The sequence below is a fragment of the Corapipo altera genome, unplaced genomic scaffold (assembly GCF_003945725.1).
Source record: "Corapipo altera isolate COAL_440 unplaced genomic scaffold, ASM394572v1 50, whole genome shotgun sequence".
NCBI classification, from domain to species: domain Eukaryota; kingdom Metazoa; phylum Chordata; class Aves; order Passeriformes; family Pipridae; genus Corapipo; species Corapipo altera.
In genome coordinates, this window is record NW_020884889.1 from 3,331,979 (window position 1) to 3,353,712 (window position 21,734).

General features: G+C 38.2%; 1 long non-coding RNA gene across 1 annotated transcript; it reads right to left on the reverse strand.

The window, feature by feature from the left end:
* Positions 1–8,503: 8,503 nt before the first annotated feature.
* LOC113947576 lies at positions 8,504–11,087 on the reverse strand. The gene is made up of 3 exons (XR_003527808.1): positions 10,961–11,087; positions 9,815–9,922; positions 8,504–8,615 (listed from the first exon to the last, which is right to left on the reverse strand). It is a non-coding gene; the product is annotated as an uncharacterized LOC113947576 (long non-coding RNA).
* Between the last annotated feature and the right edge of the window lie 10,647 nt (positions 11,088–21,734).

Sequence of the window (21,734 nt, forward strand, 5' to 3'; positions counted from 1 at the left end):
GCAATTCTTCACAAGACTGAAAATGCAGGAATCAAAGGTCAAGTGCCAAACAAACTTTGTGTATAACTTCAACAAATCATTTCATTTCCCCATACTTTAACTTAATGCGTATGAACTAAAGCTTGTATCTACCTATTTCCTCTATCCTTTGCTTATAGAGACTGGAAGTATTTTAGGACAGACCTGGAACTCCTGTGTACCACACCACAATCAGATAAGAAACATTGCTCAGAGCACTTAGTGAATGTAGTATTTTAATAGAGCTGTAGGGGATGCCTACAGCTCAATTCTCAGCACATGCTTAATTCCTGGGAAAAATGTACCCGTTAAACAGGAGTAGGAGGGGTGGAAGGAAGAAGATTCCAATTATCAGGTAGTGGGAGCAGGGTCAATCAGGAGAAGCCATTCTCTCTCCCTTCCCCAAAACAATGTAGGTGGTAGCACATCGAGTCTTCAGATTGCACCACAGGATGCAAAGCCACAGTTCAGCTTTCAATGTTACTAATAAAAGGTTAAGGTTTCAAGCTATTTTTTAATTTAGATCTGTTGTTTGGTAATTGGAATAAACATTCAAATTTGAGCATCAAATTTCTCATTAGTTTCACATCAATACCTGTGCTGAAACTATGGATCAGTGAACTGAGTTTCTCACTGCCCAAGTGAATTCATTAATCATTCTCTCCTAAGATGGGCACATAAGCAGACAGCTGTTCTAAGCAGCTGTCTTCTGATGAAACTCCTAACATGCATACTGCCTAAAAAAAAAAAAAAAGGAAGAACAAACCACACACACACAAAATCTACCTTTTCAACAGTCTACTGTTGTCTTAACTCAAAGATCTACCTGCACGGACAGGTCTGGCAGAGAAAGGAACTGGATCCCCACTCAACAATGCATTCCAATTTGTAAATGGTCACTTTATGGTTACAGACAGAAAGTTTTAAAACCATTAAGACTTAGTTACCACTTCTTATCTGGGGTATCATGAGGAAGAAGAAATACAAAACCAGACACTGATGAATGTATTCAATGAACAGGTATAATCTTAAACCAGATCCAGTTAATTTTTTTTTCCTGTCTATAGTTGCATAGATTCAACTCTTCACCCACTACCCCCATTCTTCTAATAACAGATATTAAGATTTATTTTCATATACCTTGATGGGCTGTGATGAGATAGGCATTATGATCCACATTAGTCTCCTATTTTCCATTACAGCCAAAACAAGTGCTTAGGTAACTGGAGCTTATCCTATTTAAATATATGCAATCAGGAAATTTGAGATTGCCTTGATGGACCATATAATATTTCCTTTAGAAGCTCCCTGATATGCCATCGTCTACGAGTTCATCCATACAGCAAATGGTCTCACTGGGTAACCTTTCCCCAGTTGCGTCACATGCCCAGAGGAAAGATGAGACCATTGAAAAATATATAAACAAGGACTTTTGAACTGACCTTGTCCAAACTAGGCAAGAGACAGGAAAAGAATGTATAAACACACCTTGTAATGCCCTGAAACACTACAAACTCTTTGCCCTGTGTTAAAATGCATGTTTCATATACATTTGGTATAAGGCGAAGTTTAACAAAAATGGTTTTTAATTTATAAATTGCCAAAGTTTTACTCGGTAAAATCGTAGTTTTGTTGAAGGTTACCTTAACAGAGGTGTTCAAACATGTCTGGAGAAAGGAATAATATCTTTTTTTTTTGAAAATTAGCTTCCTGGTTGCATACAGGGTCATTGGACAATACAAAAAAAAAAGAAGCAAAACAAAACTAATGAGTCCCTGTGAGCACCTAAGTCAGTTTTGACTTTAGTTGAAATTTGGACCAAATTTTTATTCATTTAGTCCATTTGGAAAACTCTTACTGACCTCTGCACTGAGTTTGGGAGACTTCAAATGTTCCTTTGCATTTTACTGGAAAGGTCCAGAACGTGGTATCAGTTCGAGGCACTAATCAAACATGTAGATGTGGCACTTGGGGACATGGATTAGTGCTGGTTTAATGGTTGGACTCAATGATCTTAAAAGTCTTTTCAACCTGAACAATTTTATGACTCTGTAGTGAAGGGACTGGGGTGATACAATAGCCCAGTGTTGTTCCCAAAACAGTTTGATATCAATTACTTCTTGTTACTTGGAATTTGAAAAAAGTATAATCTTTAACAAGGCAGTATGTGTATAGGGACAAAAAGACATTTCAGTTTCCTCTACTTAAGTTACTGTGGCAAAGTGTGTGGGAAGCAACAAAATCTTTGATCTCTCTCTTTGCAAACCTTGCCCTGATCATATCTTCAGTCAGGCACAACTATAACTTTACTAGTGATTTACAACAAGCCCCTGAGTCTGGAGAAGCCATGGCTATTTATCAGTGGCAATGAAGGGATTACTGAAAAATTTGTTTCTGCTTCTAAATAGTGTCAACAAGCCAAGAGAAGGATAACAATTAATTGCTTCGTTGGGACAGTTTACCTGAGTAAAATCAGCATGATTCAGACCACTTCTGATGTAAATAATACAATAAGCTTTGTTAGTGTCTTTTGCTGCTTTGCAGAGGCTTTCAAAACACTTTGACAAACAAGAATTACTTCAGCCATCCACCTTTCCAGGACATCAACATTTTACAGCAATCTAGCCTTTTCCCTCTTTGCACATGCGTGTTTCCTGAATTTCCATGACCAGAAGATTTCACATTTCATTATGACCAGGCCAATTCTCAACTCAGTTCTGAATGAAAGCTTTGCCTGACTGTACATAGAAAGAGACTGGAAACACAATATTATATTTCATATCCCCTGAAATAACCAACTCTCAATCCCTCACACATAGAGAAAATTTGGACCTTGTGACATCCCTAATAATATTTTCACCCTCTCAGTGAAAATCAGCATGATTTATAAAATAGAGGTGTTCAGAAATTGCTGTTTTTCTTTCTTGAGTATTAACAAATTTTGTTTTCAACTTATTGCAGGAAATCTGCGTTAGAAAATTAATTCTAAAAGTAAACATTGGCTTCCAAAAGCCCTAGTAACACTGGGGTTTGTGACAGAATGGAAGGTCCAGGAGAAGTGACTTTGTACCTCATATGAAGAATTCTGTAGTACCTGTCCCGAACCAAGCAATTGTGTGCTACGTTTGGTTTAAAACCTACGAAGCTCAACTGTGGTTTTCAGAAGATGATCAAAGAACAATTTCTCATCTCCGATGGCGTCAATAGCAAAGCTCACACTAACTTCAAAAGGCCAAATTCTGGTGGCTTTACTCACACTGAATCACTCTTTGTTTCATGTGTAGTTCCACTGACATCAGTAGAAGTAGGGATGAAGTAAAGCAGAATACAGATATCAGAATTTGACACAAAGCATTTAAGTTGGGATACATGCATCACTTTCTGACTCAATTCCTGGGTACAACTGGGGGGAGATAAAGCTAATTTTGTCCCATTTTCTAATTTACAACATTGTTTTAATTTAAGCATTTAACGTGTTTCCTTCCTAGAAGGAAATGCAGACCTCCTTAAATGCTGATGCTCAGACAATTATCTCTTGACAAATCACCTGGAGATTTTTATTTTTCTTAAGAAACAATAATTCACTCCTCATCTAATTCCCATTAAAGCAATAATTTGTAAAAATGAAAATTACTTTGATAGCCTGACCAAAGCCTGTGTCTATGGTTAAATACGTACAGCAGCTTCCTGAATGAGGTAATTGATCAAAATAGTTTTCAAGGGCTTTGGCTTTAAAGAAAAATGGCAATATCAAAGGATATAGTGAAATCATAGACAGCAGTTAAAAACAACTCTGCCTCCAGCTGAGGAGGTAAGACTGCTGCACTTGGACTATTTACCCCCTTGGCTTGGTATTGCCCTAAGCATCAAAGGACAAGGCACAAGGATGAAGAATAACCTAGCCTGAACTCTTCCTAGCCCAAGAAGTCTACCAATTCTAATAATTTTATATGGTAAATTATCTCCAGGTCCCACCTTCATCTTTGTCACTTCCTTTCATCTCTTTTACAAATTGTATTACACTTGGAGGTTATTTTTGTATTAACTAAATTATCAAAAACTCCCAACAGGGATCTACAGTCCATGTACCAGGTACAGTATAAATAGGAAGAACATCCTGTGCAGGAGTTTTCAATCTAAACAGCAAAGGCAGAGAAGCAGTAACAGAAAGGAAGGTTTAATATACCATTTTAGAGATTGGGTTCTAAAGCCTGGACACACATGGAACTACCCAAGAACATGGAAGATAACAGTGATAGCAGCAGAAAGTAAGCAAAACCTTCCCCACACAAGGTTTTCTTCTATTGAGAATCTGCCTCCTATCAAGGCCTTTCATAGGGTCCCAACCAAGTGACACAGCTCTAAACTGATTTTTTTTAAAAAAACTTTCTAAAAGTGAGTGTCTCCGTGGCAAGGTGCACACAACAGTCAAACAATGCATGTGTAGGCTCCCAAACATAAAGGATCCTGGGAAAGAGAGAGGGACGGAGAAGAATGGATTACCTTTTTATTGCTCACACTAGTGGAGTTCACAACTTACAAAAATAAAAATAAGCACAACATATAAACCCATATTTTGAAAAGGATACAAAGTGTATCATAGCGATATACTAATCATGCAATTCCTTAGAGAGGCAAATAACCTTTTCTCTTGATATAGGCATCAGGCATTGATCTGTCACACTGTTTGTTCTAGCAGAGCTCCCAGAGGTGCATTCAGTTTGAAACGTTAAGGCTAGTTCATTAGCCGTCCCTAGCTCGTTTCTCTGAGAGAATCAAGATAATACTGTGGTTAGTTAATGGCTTTCTCTTGTTTCCCCCAGAGCCTGCCTGTCTGAAGCCTGCAGGCCCAGGCAGCTTTCTTTTTTCCCCCTTCCCTTCACTATTACTCACAGCTGGTAAGGCTTGCAGGAGCCTGGCTTGTTTGGAAACAGCCGGGTCGCACAAATGGTTGAATCTCTCTGCTGCAAACAACCACCCCGGCCCCTGCTGTCAGAGAGCAGGGCTCCTGCTTGCACAGCAGCAGGGAATGAGGGATGGAGGGAAGGGGAGCTCCTGATCATCACACTACGAACGAGTCTCATTCAGAAAAACACTGAAATTATAAAAATAAAAAAGAAAAAGGCACTTCTGTCTCAGGGAGCCACTTAGAACCACTATTTCCTAGAAGGCAGAAGGAAAATCTGACTTTTACAGGGAACTCCTGTCTCCAGAACCAGGCAATGTCATCTGCCTTGCTCTCAAGTTCTGTTGTTTATCATCACAGTTTGGAGGTTGGGTAGCTGCAGACAAGAATCTCTCCCAGGAGCCATCCCACTCCTAATGGATGGGCAACATTCCCTGTACTTTTGTTTTCTGCTTGACACATTCTGCCCCTCGTCATCCTCACGTAAATGCTGAAGCAAACCCACCTACAGAGGTTCCAGCTAAGCACTGCTGTGAGCATCACAAGGCGAAACACGACAGCATAAAATACATTTATCTGTCTTGTTTCTAGCTTGCATTTAGGCTTTGTAAAATTAATATCTGATTCCCATGGAAGCAAGACAATGACAATGTTGATGAGTGTCAGATATCTGCAGGCAGATGCCGTACAAGTTCCCTTTACAGGGAGTAATTCTATCAATGTACATCAGTGCTGATCTGCAGAGTCCCCCGCTATTCCGGTGCCTTACTCTTTTATCTACACATTCAGCACTCATTGCTGTGTTACCAGACACTGCCAGTCATGAAAGGCTGCAGGATGATTTTATCTGCCTCCCAGTATACTACCCACTGGAGAACAAACTTAGACTTGTAAATGTTTTCTCTTACCAGTGCTCTAATCCAGACATTTGGAGATGCTTTTGCTCACCAAGCAAATAACACCAAGCTATTTACAGAAATCCTACTGAAGTTAGCAATAGGCAGGGTGGTGACCATCAGATAAAAACCAGCCTGAAAGACAACTGTTCCATATTGCCATGGGATTTTTTTTCTTGTTTGGAACAGTTAGTATACCCCCTCCAGACGAAATATAACAAAATGTAAAAGAAGCTGCTCTTTTGGATACAGGTTTATGATACTGCTGTGGGACACTGCTGTTTGTGATACTGAGATGAAGTGTGGACTGTCACCAAAAGGAATGATGCCTCCCCATCACTCCCCTTCTCTGCACAGTGGGTAATGGTTGTTTTTGCACTGCCTTATAGATGGAGTCCAAGAGAAAGTTATTTACTCCTTCAGCTAGGAGAAATTTTCCCACTTCTAGTTCCCTGAAGCAGCACTGACACCTGCACCGGCCCAGGGGAAGTAGCCGCTCACTGTCACAAGTAAAACTGATAAAACCATGTCACTCACGCAGGTATGTAACACCTGTCCCCCAAATGTCAAGCAATATGCACCACAGCCATGAAAACAGACAGACCAAGAGCAACATCTGACCCACTCACAAAATCAAGGCATCTCTTCAGCGTTTCACACACCAAAATCTATGTGGAATCTATTTTCTACTTCTATCTATAGAAAAATCTATGATATAAATCTTTTCGTTTATCTATGAAAAGAGAAAGGAAAGAAAAGATTTCTTGGAGAACTCTTTGTGGGCTACAAAAATCAAAGGAAGGTTTCTGTGTCTGAGTTACAGGACAGGGAGACTCAATCTGACAAAGAGAAGCTTTCAAGTAGCAGCAGCTTGGTACTTAATCAGAACAGAACTAGAAAAATAAAGTTTGAAATAGTGGACATGGTAAGTCCTTTTCCCAGCTGCTCCAAATTTTGCTCTTCTTCTGCTGGGTCCACAGAACAATGCTGGAATACTTTTGTTCTGTCCAGAAATGACATGGCACAGCAAAGGCACATAACGCAAGATGAGAACTCCTCTGCCTCCCAAAACACAAGCAAGAGCAGTAATGGAAGTCAACAAGATGAGAACAATGGATAAAGAAAGTCTTCTTTCATCTGCAGGTAATGTTCAAGTTCTACAGAAACACCCATCAGAGTGAGTTCACACAAAATTGTTCTATGCCAAAATACTGTTTAGCTTCAGATATTTCTCCTTGCTGTAAATCTACCATCAAACATGCAAAGCAGAAGTTGGTAGGGAAAATGTATAACTCTAGAATTTGTCCTACGTTCTCGATTTCGTGATCACCTCAGCTGATGAATGCCGGGATTCAAATCAGCCGATCAACTTCCCAAAGACAGTATCTCTTCTTTTCCATACCCCATTTAAGAAGCCCATCTATAAGGCCAGTATTTTATCAGCAGTTAAAATCTCCCTGGACAAGTCAATTGGCCTGTGAGGAAACTTTCCAGACCACAAGTTCTGAGAGGACTAAGAGTATTCCCTGTGGATTCAACAGGCCTCAGATCTACAATGGAAAAACACTTAGATCTCTCCCATTCTTGTGTTAACTTCAGCTTCTCTTTTATAATTCAATTAATCATTGACTCAACAATGAATTTAGTTGTATCTGTGTTGTTCCTTCCTTCACTTAAAGGACTGTGACTTTCCCTCAAATATTTATTGAAATTTAGCATTGTTGTTTAGAAAGTAGTAGAGAAAGTTTGGTATAACTAGACTATTATTTTCAAGGTGAGATAAAGTTGGCTTCCATTTTATCAAATCATTATTAAGGAAAGGAGATGGATTAAGGAAATGGATAATGCTATTTAGCCATCTTTTCTAAGAGCTCCATTTTCTGTGGATGAAACATGCTATTTAATGATTAACTATTATTATTTTTATATCCTGCTTTATGACATTACATCTTGCTATAAGGCAACTATTTACTACTCTGAGCACTTAGTAAAAAGAATTATCATTCCTTGCTGTCTTTTCTTACCAAGGAAGTGAAAGGAAAGCAAGTTACAATTTTAAAGAGAGTACTTTTAGTAGAAGTGATTTATGATCTCTGTTAGCAATGGTCCTATCCATTTCTTATGAAGATGCAGAACCTCTGTGACAAAAAAATAGTTAAATAATAATAATTATCTGAAATATTAACTAATCACGTACCAAAATAATTGGAAAAGCACTATATAACAAAATAGTAGAAAACAACAGGTTTTGTACTATTATCTACTAAATATCCACAAGGTATTCTTGTGGATATTTGACTGTTCAACATTCAACTTTTTTGGGAGGTGCAATGTGACATATCAAATCTGTGAATACTGAAACTGATGCAAACAGGAAAGAAAAGACAGTCAGGAAATTTGTGCACCTTTTAGAATAAAACCAGAACATCCTTTTTCATTTGCTGTAGGGGACACTCAACACGACAGCATTTTTCCTACAGAGTCTGCAGCCGAGATGTTTTTAGAAGACCTGAATTTGTGACAAAATTAGGAGAGAGAAAAGTTTAGAACATTCAAGCTACTCGGCAATTCACTTTCAGATTTGATCTCTTTTTGTGTTTTAATAAATGTTGAAATTTAGCTGAAGTCACTAGAAAGGACATGAGTTGACACTTCTTTGGAAGAAGGCCTTCTAGCAGAATCCGAGCTCATGACTTCTTTCTGTGATGTCTTAATTGGTTAGGACAGAGGATTTTTTTTTTCCCTTTTATTTCCCAAAGCAAAACATGTTTCCTCAAGTGCTCCAGGAACAGTCACTAAAAAAGAAATTAACATGTAAAACTGTAACATTTCTAACACTCCTACATGACCAAAAGGATGCAATTTTAGAACTGTGATTTGGAACCTACAAACATTTTAAACATTTGTCTTGTGGTTTATTTGTAAACTAATGAGTCTTGATGCTGCTCCCTATGCTCATGCTGCAATCTGTTGTTGGCCTTTTTGCAGCTTTAAGATCTACACTTCGGAGAATCACAGGGGGTGTTGGAAAAATAAGCCAACAGAAGCAGCATGATTAAATCTCACTTTTAACTTTGGAGGAACTAACATTAAGTAGCATGTGTTTTTATTGCATGAAAACACCCTCAAAACTGGGGCACTGCAAGTTGGATTAAGATCGGTATTTCCTTTTCCTCAAGACCTTAGTGGATAAAACAGCCTGGGGTTTTTTTCCTTTCTTTTTCCTAAGTGGCAGGTTGCCAGTAGTTAATTTAAGCATAACAATGGAAATAACCATTCTCACAAATTCAAGAATTTGTATCGCTCTATCTATGGCGAATGTATTTAAGCATGTTGCTAATTACCTTTACTCACAGAAGGCAAGAACCAACAAGAGTCTTATGCACACACATAACCTGGGAAGCTTAAGCATGTGCTGTAGGATTGAACACTGGATGTGCTCATGTATTAAAATCACAAACTTCAAAGGGTTACATGAGGGAGGCTAATTGAAGAGCGTTTTTATATAATCTTGTTCAGTGTATTTACTTTTGCTTTTTGGGATGTAGGTGGTGCAGCAGTGTATGCAAACTTGTAAAATAAAACTTGTAGTGTCTGTAAGAACTTCATTTCACATATGACCTTTTACAGTAATTGGATCTGAATTATAATCAGTCACCTGAGTCCTGAAATAGATAAAATAGTTTTTTAATGTTAAAAAGTTTTAGCCCTTCGTTGATTATCTATCAGTGCTTACAGTCCTGTGAAAATAAGATAAATGAGAAATTTGGTCTCTAATTAGACTTCACTAGATTTACAGCTTTTAATTTATACGCCAATGCAACTCAGGCCGGCACTAACACAGATAGAGATGGAGCCACAGTTTTCAATTGATTTAACAATTTAATTGCAGCATTAACATCCATTAACATTTAACTAACCTTTTAAACTAACCTCAGGCACAACCTTAAAGACTAAATGAAGTAAAATTGCATATAAAAAGGTACTAACATACAGCTGTAAGAAGCCAGAGTGAATCTTTAGGGAGATTTAGCATTGCTTCCTCACATCAGCAGGAGGGAGTCTGTTTTCCTTCTTGCAAAATTCAGTAGGAAAGCATGCTCTAATTTATAGGAAAAGGAAATAGACACATTTGATGGTTATTAACTCTCATTTATATCTTCTTGTCTATACGTGATGTCTAAAAGACACAATATCCTTTACTCTGGTCATGCACTAAAGAACAATTTTATTACTCAGAGAAACAATATTCCTGGATTATCTGTGATAAAACGTGATGTAAGGGAATATAAAATAAGTCGCTGAAGTTTGATACGGAAGAGAAACCTCGTATTTTAGAAACAATGGGCAAATAGGGCTCCTGTTTATATGGGTATAAATCTAAAGCAACTACACTGAAGCTGCTGGGATTACTTCAGGCTTACCTCTGAGGTACCACGACAGAAAGTCATAGAAAATAAGCACAGGAAGTGCCTGCTTTATATCTGTGTTGAGCACCCCAAAACTCTACTTCAAAGCAGCAGTAGCTGCAGTTGTTTGGGGCTTCAGCAGGTAAGTCCTGAGAGCCAGATCTGTTGTTGTGCATCTTCATTCCCCCACTCCTATGGCAGTGAAGGTCTGCTAGGGGCTCATTCCAACACTGGGGGAGTACTGCACACAGAGGCCATAAATCTGCAGTCCAGCATTTACCATTGCATGTACCCACAGTCTACCAGTAGGGCTGGGTCAGGATTTAAAGGTCTTTTGTTTCCCACATGGATGACAAACGGGAGTTTTGGGGACCTTTTAAAATGTCACCTGGGCATTCTCAACCTGTATGGTGTCAGATCTGACACAATGCTCACTGCCATCTGTGTAACCCACAGACACTGTAAAAATTCATAGTGTATGGGGGTTTTTGGTAGCACAGCACAACTTTTGATATGACTAGCTATATTTAACCCAGCTTCTTTTGAATTAAACCATTGCTTGCACAAATTATTTCAGTCTGTGTAAATGCTCATCAGCACTCCTGAGTTTCACACTCAAGTTCTCAGCTAACTGTGTGTGTGCTATTACTATTTCTCTGTATCTAAATGGTATTTAATATTAGCCAAATAATATCAAAACACGAGGATGATCACTTGGAAATTATCACAACCTTGTGTCTTTTGGTTGCAGTGACGAGTATCACACCAGGTTTATGGTATGTCTTGACATGCAATGGTCACATCCAGTGTAATATTAATGTTCCAAGGATTAAGAGTCTCCCAGCAGTACATGTTGACACCATTATGCTGTAATGATTCCACTGGAATTATTAGTCATTCCCATCAGCTCTCTGCACTACTGTTTGACCACATACATCATAAATGTATGAGGTCAACAGTCTGGATATTAAAAGCATTGATACAACATAACATGTCACTCAGATGGGTTTTTCAAGCACCTTCTTCAAATTCACATTGCCACACTTGAGAAATACATCATATGTATGCAAAGCCCCTAAAGCATTTGTTTTCAGCTCCTCCCTAAACTTTTCTGAATAAACTATAGGTGGGTAGCAAAGAGATGGTATTTCTGTTGACATTTGATTTTTCACTTTTGATTAATGCACAGTTATGGCTATTTCTGCATTTCATAGTAACACCACAGTCAACAAATCTATTTAAGTATTTCTAATAAACTATCTGAATTATGACTCCTTATGATCTTTGTAATTCCAACACAAATGTGTGTGGTAGTACCATCCCTTCTTGCTCTGTTAAGATAAATACCATGAAAAGAGAATCATAAGAAAATTCAAATTTTTAAACATAAACATCCACAATGGTATGACTACTTTAGAGAAAACTTGCATCACCAGAGGAGGCACTGCTCTATCTTCTACCAAGTATTTTTCTAAGGTTAAAGATTATTTTGCTGTATATCTCTGTGAATACTTGCTCAAATTTACCATGTAAAATATGTGGTTTCTCTTTTTACTGAAAAAACAACCTGTTGAACTATAATATGTGGACACATTTATCAGTATTCATATAGCCAAAATAATTCCCCAAACACCAATACAACTTTTTAAAAGCTGCCACTCCTCTTTCTATATATCCATGGGAGGTCAAATTTCCAGTATATGCATATAACTCTAAGTAATAAAACATTCATATACTGATCAATCCTTTTTTTGGTCATGGTTATGCTCATTCTATTTATGGCATGATTCCAAAATCAGAACTTCACAGCTTATGAACTAATGGGCTTGAGCTTCGTTGTATCTCTAACCAAGGGAACAGCAGCGAAATTGTATGTTGTCTGCGTTTATTCTACAACATGAACATCTGATTTTCCTTGGTCTCCTATCATCCACTCTGCCATCTGCCTCTAATTTCTTAGACTGCAGTACTGCAGCTTCTGCCATCAAAAAGAGGACATTCAGCTCTTTCTGTCTCTGCCTCTTCACAGCTCAATTTTGGAGGAAAATTCCCCCACGCACATTCTCTCCTCCTCTTTTGAAGCATTATTTAACAATGTAATTACATCCTTTCTAAAATAAGGTGTTTGAGTCCATCATTTGCTCAATGCTGCTATACAAAACGAGAAAGGTTTTCCTTAAAGTTTCAGAAATATAAACCAGCGTTCACATATGTAACTGAAATCCAATTGGCAGAATATCATCTAAGCTCTATATGGAAAACTGGTGAAATTAGATGTTTTATATGACTAAATGTCAGGTCAACATACGAAAAAAAAATCACACCAATATAAAGATTTGTAAGGCAATAAACCTCATCTGTGTGCTAACAGAAAGATCAATATGAACTTACAGCTTCTAAAAGTGAAAGCAACCTACAGGAACAAGATGATTTTTCAGATTTCCTTCTTTTAAAAAAATCATTATATATTATTTACTTCAAATCCTCTCCTACATTAAAACCACCTTAATATTCTTTCAATATCCTGTTACACAGGGTCTCTGATGGAAAGCTATGTGCCTCCCATCTTCTCTGTAGCTGGTTCAAGGGATGTAATCAAAGGATGCAATCAAGGGACAAGGTCAGAACTAGCCTGTGTTCTTCAAACTGGAAATTATCAGCTGATATAATAACATTCATCCTAAGTATAATCCCTAGGCTCCCCAGCAGCACATAGAGATTGCACTCAGAGTGGGAAATGCAGAAATGGTCTTTGGTCTTCCTTTCAGCTGTCAGGGTATCATGGCCTATAGTTTGATTCCACTGCCAATCTGCAGTAATTTAATGACATTTTAAGATAATCTGGATTTCAAATCTGGCCTTCACATCTGACTTCAGAGGAGTGTGAACTTCCTACAGGTTCCACACTTCATTTTCCAGACCCATGTAGGTCTTGGGTACCCCACGGTAACTCTACAAGTTCCCCTTTCCTAGACAAGTGAATTGTACTCTTAAGAGTAAACACAAGTTCTTCTGGCTCATCAGAATCATAGCAGCTAATGATAAATGAGGTGGGACAGCAAGCAAGCCTTCTTCTGCCCTCCTGTTTTGCAAAGCATCAGCATTTGGAAGTGGATGTGTTATACCGGGATAAAATTCCGTATAAGAACAGCAGAACATGTCCTCCATGTATAAACATATATATACATACAATGCAAACTGGCAGCCAACTAACAAAATACTAGGGATGACTCACTGAATCAGACATGACATCAGAGATGGAGAGGCCTATTATCTCATATATCCACTCTTCTGAATAGCCTTTGCATCGCTTTATTTAATTCTTTGTTCTCTTTGCCATTAAATATCCCTGCTGATTAGGTTTGCTCAATCTATCTCAATTAGATTTACCTCACTTTCCTAGTCAATTCAGTGCTTAGTCTAGGTTTATATAAATGAATTCTGGCCACGCAGCAATTGCTTTTGGAATTAACTAAATATAATTATACTGTAATTTTGAGACTGTAATAACAATGTAGTTACATGTAATCATTGTATAAAGTTATGAGTAACTGCATAAAATTTATGTTCTTTCTGATTAACATATTAACACATTTTTTTTCTTAAATCATAAATTGTGTGGACTCTATTTGGAAATTAGCTACGTATCTCCCACGCCTTAAAGTAAGATTTAAAATTCAATCTTCACATTTCCAGCAACAAAGGATGCACTATAGGCAAAGACACCACTCAAATTTTCCAGTAGCTTCCATAGTGTCACACTACAGAGTCCACCAGAAGTGGTTCTTTTCAACTTTGCCAGCAGTGCTTACTGGTAGAGCGAGAAAATGTGTTCATAAAAATCAGATATGATTTAGAGCTTGATGCTCTGCTGTGGCAAAAATAAGCTTTCTCCTTCAGAAAAGGATTCTCATTCTGCATTTAAGCTGTGCTAAACATAACAGGACTCATTCCTTAGGTGAAGAATTTAAGTAATATAGAAATACAAATAATTACAAAAATAACTATCAAAACCTCCCTAAATTTGGATTGTAGATGTGTGCTGTAACATGTTTTAGTTTACAATCAGTGAGCTACAACATCATAGCCCACATTTTAGTTTTCTAGACACAAAAAAAGAGAGACAGAAAAGAAAGGATGACTGACAGAAAATGTGAAGTTAATTAGCTGTGCGTCCTCAGTCTGATGTTTCTTAAAAGTTTCCAGAAAGAACTGCATTTTTTCCTAGAAAAGATGTGCAAAAATGACTTGTCTGCAAATCTAATTAAAGTTGATAAATAATTCAGTTCAGGTAGCTCAATATTCAAATTGAAAGCCAGCATCCAATTTGAGGGGGGAAATAAGCATTAAAAAAACATATTGAACACATTGTATTACATTGATACTTTGCAGCACAAGCTGGACTTTAAATGAAATGCACTATTTTTATTCAGATGACAAATTGTTCTAAACTCTAGTATTTAATAAATAATATTATAAAACATTAATAGGAATAAAAACACTTAAATATTTATAGCAATGAAGACCACAGATTCAGGATAGAGATCTAAGAACTACAGGCAGACACAGCTCAGGGTGTTTATATCTCAAAAACAGGCCCCCATCTTGCACTGAGTTCCATGTTGACTGCCACCTCTGTTTGCAGTGCCTGAGGGGCCTTCTTCAGGAAGGGGAGGGGCCTTGCATAATGTTTTCAGGATCTCTTCTCCTTTAAACATACCCTAAACCCAAGCACAAGACAAGACTGAAAGAACTGCCTTCTGGGATTAGAAATAGGACTTAAAAACAAGTTGCATCAACCACTGTGAGAGATCCTGGAACAGACATAAACCCTCCTGCCCAGACAACCTGGGGGGGACTGAGCTGTGACACCTGTGCAGGGCTAGGGAAGAACTCTGAGAGGGCAGAAATGAATTACAGAATCACTTAGGTTAGAAAAGACCTCTAAGACCATCAAGCCCAACACTGCCAAGCCCACCAGTAAACTACTCCTAAGCAGCACATCTACACATTCCTTACATACTTCCAGGGGTGATGATTCCACCCCTTCCCTGGACAGCTTGTTCCAAGGCTTGACAATCCTTTCTATGAAGAATTTTTTTTGTCATGTCCAATCAAAACATCCCCTGGTGCAACTTCGGGCCACAACTTTGAGGGTAAGCACATCTTGAAAGAAGTTATGCAAGTCTGGAGAGCCACTGTGGATGAGGGAAGCATTTCCTGAGGGTTAATTACATCACAAATAAGCCAAGCTCCAGAAGGATCATTTTGTGTTACAGAATATATAAATATCTCAAAGGCTCAGGAGAGCAATGACAAAGACAGGAAGGCATCAATTTATCACAAAAATATTTTATAATTGGGTTTATGGCAGAAGATGTGAAATAATTATCTTGATGCCCTGCTTGACAGTGGTAATTCCAGAATGGCACCTACAGATTGACTAAAGGTAAACTGGTGCAGCCAATTACCTGTATGAGCAATTGTGGTTCTTATTATGCACACAAATACAGCACACAACTCCATCCATCTTATTCCAAAATTCAGGCCCAAATGCATTATGAGTCTTCAATTACTGTAAGAGCTTTCTTTACTATGTGTTTTCAATCCAGGTGTGCTTGCCTAATGAGCAATTAACTTCCAGCTCTGGAAGAAGACAGAGGTATAAGGAAACTCCTTAAATTTTGGGAAAAGTCTGGGAAGCCTTCTGGGGTGTGTTCTTAAAGAGCTGTATGCCTCAGCCTCAAGACAGTGGAGGATCCTACTGGCATTTGATGACCCCAGGGAGGAAAAGGGACTCAATTAAAAAAGTCTAAGTGCAAAGCTTTGCGGGAACTAACAAGAATCTCAACTATAATATGGGATCTCAGCAGTTGAAAATGAGTAAGGAGAAAGAAGTCAGTGTCCTTGCTGTGAACCATCAACATAATATAACCAGGTGGAAAGTAATTTTTTTTCCTACTTGGTGTGTTAGATTTTTCTAGTGAGGGTGAGGATGTGCTAATGCCACGATACCAGTTCCTAGCAAGCCCTTATCCAGCTTATGTTCCACAAATTTGAACACTGATGCCCAAGAAAGACTATTTCAAATTGGCAAAAAGGACCTAGTAATGTGAAGAAATGAGCTCATCTTGCAAGAGATGACTAAACAGGCTTGGTCAATTGAGCCTTGCAAAATGAGGGAGAGATGACTGCTGGAGAACAAACACAAAATAGGCAGATAAATAAAGAACAAATTAAAACTATGGACATTGCTAGCATAGGAAAAAATAGTGTCAGTGGGCAAGATGTCTGCTTAGGCTCAGAATGAGGAGGAGGTTTCTAACAATCAAAACAGTGCTAAATGTAGCAGATGACTTTTAAGAAAGATCTTAATCATTTGATGAAAGGGATGATACACTGAGTAGCCTCCAATGGCAGAGGACTGGAGTCGGTGACCCAGGGATCCCTTACAGTATGATGTTCCTGTATTAGCTGCAGCTCCCCAGCTCCTGGAAAACTGCGAATTAGGCCCCAAATGCTTCAAATCTGCTCAAGATAGTAAAGGATTCATGACAATGTGACTGTGGTGGAAGCTGAATGAGTGCACACCCTCTGTGAGCTGGTGCTTCACATGGCTCACTATGTATTCTCCATGAGAGCTGAGCTGGTACTTCCTGATGGAATATTTCATATACAAACCAAGGGACACAGACAAAATAAACGAGATGCAATGCATGCAAGTAAGGTTTATTTTATTCCATTGTCATACTTATATTTTAATTGTACTTTTAAGTTTGTTGGAGGATTTGGTTTAAGAATATGTGTAAAAGTCATAGTAGAACAAAGAAAGAACAATGCATAATATATTTCTACTCACTTCTTTAAGTTTCCTTACAGAAGCAAAATATGAAAATCTCTCTAAGAAAATCCCTAAGCTATGTAGGACCATGATGAACTAGAATGGGTTATGTTTTGTGTGTAGAAATAAGACACCACATTTAGTATCCCTTAGCTGTTGAGATCTATATAGGATTTTTTTCTGGGTGGTGATTCATATTATCCTATCAATGCATTAGGGGGGATTTAAATTCTTAACACCCACCATCACACCAAAGGCAGAATAGACTACTTAATATGAATAACAAGCACCAGAAGAAAAACACTCCACCCCATGTTTCTTCTGCAACTTTAAATTGGACACAAAGAGGAGGAGAGGGGGGAAAAAAAGAGAGCAGAATAACAGGGAATTAATAATGGAGAAACCTGATTAGAATATAATTTGTCCTCATTAGCACAGCATTCCTGACATAAGGCCGCTCCTTGAATCCTGTTTACTTTGAAACTCCAAAGAAAGAAAACCTATATAGTTGTTAACACTCGGCTTTTCAAGGATTGCTCCGTAATGAGGGTGGAGTGTATATGAGCCGGTTGGTTCTTTACCATCAGAGAACACTGAAAACACATCTGTGCAGTGAAGCATTATTGGGCCTTTCAAACAACCTCTGCGGCCGCTGCCTATAAATCTCCTTCCCTGTCATGTTTAACTAAAACCCAATACCCATTCAACATGAAATCCATCAATGTTATACAGAAAACAATGACAAAGCACTCTCCTTTGTGTCAGGAAAAACAAATAATTCTGCAGGAAAAAGAGGGAAACCTTTTTTGGCAAGCTTCTGCAAGGGTACAGGGATAGCAAGTGGCAGTTTTCTTTTAAAGTAACATATACCCAGCTACAAAAATAATTTCAAGGCCAAACCTATACAGGGCATTAGGATGCCTGTTCAAGATAATACACAGTGCATCAGAAGAATCTACATGTTAAGGTATTTTATCTTAAACATGTTTGTCACAAGGACGAAGTCATCTTATGCCATCCAGCTGCACAATTTTGTCAATAACAAACTGGTTTTGCAGTTTTTAAGCAAAACATGTATCAATTACAAATCTTTTCTTCTGCTGCTTCTAACTCCATAGAAGTGCACGTATGTGCACGTATGTGAAGACATGTACAGAATGTCTTCAAGGGGTGCATTTGGCCTTTTTCTATCCTCCTAACCTAAATTCAAGAGGAGACACAGATAGCAACAAAACAAAAGGAATGAAGGCAATTGCCAGACAGCAAAGACACCTTCCACGAGGATTCACTAGTGTTCCATGAAAGCAAAAGATTCTGGGAAACCAGTGTTGAATGGGAAAGACTGAGTCTCTAGTTAGATGACTGAACACAACTGGACATATGCAAAAGAAAGTAAACCAAACAGCTAAGACCAAAATATATCCCAAGCCCTTGGACCTAGTGAGAAAATATAAGTAGCAGAAATATAATTTTAAATGTAAAATATTCAGTATCCCATAAACAAGGAGGGTTTGCTTGATAATTTACCAGATAAATGTCATTTAAAGCACATGAGCCTACAATAAAAGTGACTCCCTGACAGCCTTGTCCATGGAGATGGATACCCACACTGCACTGAACCTCTTCAGCTCAGCTATAGGTGCAACACTTAACACTGCCTCTGTCTTTTAAGCATCCCATTACTGTAAAGACATTAGCCACTGAACTTAATTAACAAAATCAATCATAATTAATTCTTCCAGTGTTCACAGAGTCATCACAGACATTTCCTTCAGAGTTTTACTGTAATTTGCCATTAATGGAGAGCCAAAATAGTCAGATGATTTAGAATATATATAGAATAATGTACACCCACTGTACATAATAAGATGGCATTTTCATTGAGGAGGTGACAGAAGCATCATAAAGCAAGAAGTGCAGAGCTTGGATAGTTTGTCACTGTCATAAAAGCTGCGTGAGTGCTTCATCTGCTCCTTTTCAGGGTATTTTACTCTTCACTCTCATTAAATTTAGACTCAAAACCACATGGTACTTATGATAGAGGAACTTTCTGTACCTGACTTGGGCCTTCATTTTAAATGTCACGTGTAATACATGTGGTGGATAAATCAGTTTCCCTTGATTATAATAAAGGATCCTCCAAAGACATTCCTTCTGTGTTCAAATACAAAGCCTGCTGTGTCCCTTTAAAAACAGGTGTCACTGAGGTCATCTTTTGTTGGCCATTCACTACTTCTGCAAGTTTAATTTCAGATCTTCCCATTTTCCCAACAGGCACATTTACTGAGGGCACTCTTTACAGTGAAAGTTTAGTCCCAAACTTAACTAAAACAACCCTGGGGATCACTCACAATTCCCCACAGCATTTCCTTACACCCAGATTATAGATCCTGATGCTATACACTCATCTTGAAATGGCAAAAGGTTGACTTGTGGCTGAAAATGCCACTTTTCCCTTCAGGAGAGCTTGCAAGACTAAGCACCAACAGCTGAACTTCTGTCCTTTCATTTAATCTGTTTCTGTTATGATGGTAGAATTAATTTCATTTTTCTAAAGCCAGTCTGATCAATTGGGCTTGAATTGTGCCCTGACAACTCTTCTGAAGAAAATTCCATGAGCCCTTTCTGTTGCTTGTCACATTTCATCTTTCTCCCTCAATACGACGATCTCGGTTATAGTTCTGTCAATCCCAAATAACTGTTATGACTGGGGGACACTTTAACTGGTGTTACTGGTGCTCCCTGGGAGAGCTACAAGCTGCTACTTTCATGCTGCACATGAAAGAGAAAGTGTAACTTGAGTGGTTATTTGCTTAATGAGACAAGATACATTTTTAAGCATATACATATGTGGACAGATGCTATTATTTTTAAAGGTATTCTTAGGAGTTAAGATAACATGATCAAGCTAGATTTCTTCTTTTTTTTAATACCTTTTTATAGCAATAATTTTTATTATATATTTTTTCATATTAGTGAGAACAGGAATTAGTGAATGCTGAGTACTACAAGCTGAACTTCAAATGAGCCATGGTACAGTACTACAGGTTTCAAGGTATTAAAAAATGCCTATTTACCTATGTGTCAAATAACTTTATCAGGACAACTCTTACCTGCTGCTCTTCTGAATGCAAGAAACAACTCATGATAGCTATCTTTCTGGTCTTCCTCCATTAATCAATATAATCCTATAAGAGTCCAAACTTAACACTAGGTACATAAGAGAGCTACTGAATTAGATAAACTCAATCATCACTTGTGATGAAATGATTATTTAATTACTGTCAGCAGTGCTTCCAATAGCACAGAGAGGAAATCCAAGAACATCGACAGTCAATGGTAATTCATTAATCAATTAAACAGTACTGCTTGGGTAAGCGTAATTTGCACAATAAAAATTGAATTAAGTGCTTAAGTAAAAGGAGTGGCTTTCCTAACATTAAAGGTTGTGACACGCAGCAGGGGGCTGAATATTCAAATCTTAATGCTCTACTTTCCAATTTCAGTACAAAGAAAAACAAAAGGCTGGTGGGGTTTAGGAGGATGGGGCTGGCCTTGCTTACACGGCAGTAACTGTAGTGCAGTGGTAACTCCAGTGCCTTCTGTGGGGTATTTCTTTCAGCTTTCAAGTCTCGGAAAGGTCAGTATCAGACTCATGATGTTTGTTCTGTGCTAGTCAAGGCTATCCCCCATACCTAGCTTGGAGTGATTTTAACAGAAATTCCCAGTTTCTTAAGAGAAAAGATTCTTCAGAACCAAATTATTCTCCAACTCTATTGTAAACAGGTGGGATCCCCCTCTTGCATCACAAACTGAATGGAGGTCCTCAGAGCATGTCAGTCTTTGCTTTCAGTCCTCCAGTGTAGCACTGAACTGATAAACTCACTTTTTTTTTTTCCGTGGGCTGCTTGTGCAATTATCCTTGCAAGGTCTCCTGCACCCATCTTTGGATCTCACTTGGCTCCGAGAGACTGTCAATTTATTACTTTCATGTCCTGAAGGCATGAAGTGGATGGATGACATCCGCACTCCTGCTAATTTGATTTCTTAATTACAGAACAAATGTATATTGCTCCACTTGAAATCGAGAGTCCCTTCAGCTAGGCACTATTAGACACTGCTAATAAAGAACAGGGCAGGAAAAGAAAAAAAACAGAGCTTGAGGAGACTGGTATGACTTGCACAAATTTTCATGCCATATCTGTGATCAAGCAAGGTCTAGATCTGCATTCCCTATTTTAGGGCTCTCACCAATGGATTTTCCCCTGTCTCACCCAAAGCTTCACTCCATGTCACAAGAACGTGAACCTTCATATTTCTATAGAGATTGTAAATAGGCAAAACTTACATACTCCAAGACTGCAACAGAAACCTAGAGATCCCACAGGATAAGCCACAGTACTAGAAGTGTTATTTTCCATCACTGGCTTTGAACTCCCATGAGAATTGCTCATATCCCATCTAATTTCATATCATTAGTACTTAACAGAAAATTAGTGTGTGCAATCAAAATACACCTGCTGACTGTATTAAATCCTTGACAGGTCAAATTGTTGGGTTTTGTCCATTTTATCACCCTAAACTATCTGAGTTTCTCTCTTAAAATAAATTATCTTCTCCTCGAAGTTAATCCATTAGGTCTGTTGTTTCTGTGGAGTGACATT